Raw genomic sequence first — 2,555 nt, 5'->3', positions numbered from 1 at the left:
GATCTCTTCTTGGTTTAGTTTTGGTAGTTCCCATGCCTTTAGATATCCATCCATTTATTTTAGGTTTTCATATTTAGTAGCATATAGGCTTTTAAAGTATTCCCTTATAATGTTCTGTATCTTTCTGGTGTCTGTTGTGATGTTTCCCCTTTCATCTCTGATTTTGTTGATTTACCGGTGCTCTTTCTTTCTTTTAGTTAATTGGGCTAGCGGTCTGTCAATCTGGTTTCTTTTTCTTGAGTTTCTGCAAGGAGAATAACACCTGGGGTTGCTCTCCTAAGAGGAAATTGACACACTATTAAAAAGAACCATGAACTCTATCTAGACAAAATAGGACAGCAGGCAACTGCAGTAGGTGTAGAAAATTCCAAGTTATTATTAGCTCTTCATATAGATAATAGTATTACAGGAACAAAGTGCATGATTAATGACATTTTGCTTTGTTTTTTAAATGCTGTTCCAAAGATTACAATGTTTCTAAAAATATACAACTCAAATGTAAAATGCTAAATTTCTCAGCACTTAGGAAGGCAGTTATTAGGCATACACTTGTGATAATGCTGATAACTCTTTGGAGTATAACAGGAGGATAAATCTCGAGATTTGAAGCATAAGCCTATGCTCTGCTACATAGAGTCACTGTTAATGTTCAGATAGCCTTGCCCCCTCACCAACAGGGCCTCACAAGCCCCTGAGAAAAGGGAACTGAGTTAATAAGTACCCTGGTCTTTGAAGTCAAGAGAAGCAGACTTTTCTCCACTGTTTGGCCAAGGTTGGGTAAAATCCTATTTGTTGAATACCATTATTGTTTTTAGTTTACTTTCATGGTGTTTTTAATGTATTAATTTTGTTTGTCTACTTCAAAGGTGTTTTGGTTTAAAAATGATAAACCACATTCTCAACAAAGACTATATAATTAAATATGTATACACAGTAAACATAAATTTATGATTCTTAAAATTAATTTACTTGGTATCATATCAATTTTTAACTTAAATCTTCTGCAAACTAAAAATGTTAAATTAACACCAACATATTTTTTTCAGGCCAAGATATTCTCTCTTTAATCTACAACATTTTTCCTGGTACTAAAATATATAAATTAATTTTAAGTACCTCTCTCCCTATGTCTCTCTCTCTCTCCCTATCTCTCTCTGTCTCTCCCTCTCTCTCACCACTGCCTTTCTGGGGCTCTACCAAACCTCTACTAAATCACCACCCTTCTAGGGCTCATCTTCCCTCAGCCTCTACTAAACCTCAGGATCAACTTGTTCCACAAACTTCCCTCCCTTCTGGCTCACTGCTTTTTTTTTCTGCTTTTCTCCCATCCCATTCCTTGTACTTTTTCTCCATCTACTGGACAGTTGCACCACGCTCTCATTGCAGGGTTTTCCACTCCTGCTTGCCTCAAACTCACACATGTGTAGGAAAACCCCTCCTTTCTCTGGATTTAGGACACTATTTCCAGAGCTAGTACCATGCACTGCTTCCTGTCCAGGACAGGATCTCGCCTTTCCTTTCCCTGATGATCTAATTGTGGGATGCCACCTTCTGGGACTTGGAAATAACTCAAAAATAATAACTTGAACCCGTGCAATAAAAAAAGGCTGCTTTCTTTTCATGCCTGGTTCTCCTCGCTCTCTTTTTGCATGACCAATGCCAAACCCTTTTGTCCTCTTACTCCCTCCCCATCTCTCTCTTCCTTGTCTGCTGCACTTTCCTGCCCAGACTCGTGATCCTCTTCCACTCCCTATGGAGAGAGGATTTTCTTTGTCTCTCACCTTCTCATTTCTGTCTCTACCTCCTACCTGCTTGCTCGGTTCTTTCTCTATCTCCTCTTCACTCTTTACTTAATCTGTCACTATGGGAATCTCGGGGTCTCACACCTCTTACTTGTCTTCTCAAATCCTTAGGACTTTCAGATACAATCAGGCCAAAATGCCTGAAGTTCATGTGCACCACTGCCTGGCCTCAGTTCGAATTAGACAATGACTCTGTTTGGCCAGACACCGGAACCTTAAACTTCAGTATTTTGAGAGATTTAGAAAATTTCTGCCATTGTAAAGGCAAATGGTCCAAATTACTGTACATCCAAGCTTCCTTTGATCTCTGTGCTAATCCCTCCCTCTGGGTCCCATGTTCTTCCCATCAGGTTCTTCTGTCTAAGATAGTTTTATGGGATTCCAATCTGCCAGGGGTCTCCACCCTTCCTCCTCCTCCTCCCTACACCTTCACCTCAGCTTTTGACCCTACCATAGCCGATGAACTGCCTCTGATTAGGACCCATCCCCAACCTCTTCCTGCTCCCCAGCCTGATGCACAGTCAAGTCCTCCCCATGCTTTCCCCTTGCTATACTCTCCCTTGCCTTCCATTCCAGGGCCCAACCCATCTCTACTCCTTTCTCCAACTCAAACTCCCTCTCCATGCCACAATCTTCTCTCTCCCCTCTCCGTTGCCACTCTAAGTCCATCACCCACTCTCCTTTCACTAATTCTCCTCTACTTGAGGAAATCCAAAACGGTAAACACCTCATGGCCACATATTCCCTAGTCTC

Source organism: Nannospalax galili, unplaced genomic scaffold (genome assembly GCF_000622305.1).
Source record: "Nannospalax galili isolate Female #2095 unplaced genomic scaffold, S.galili_v1.0 scaffold397, whole genome shotgun sequence".
Taxonomy (NCBI): domain Eukaryota; kingdom Metazoa; phylum Chordata; class Mammalia; order Rodentia; family Spalacidae; genus Nannospalax; species Nannospalax galili.
The sequence above is the reverse complement of the archived record's forward strand: the minus strand, read 5'-3'. Positions refer to the sequence as shown.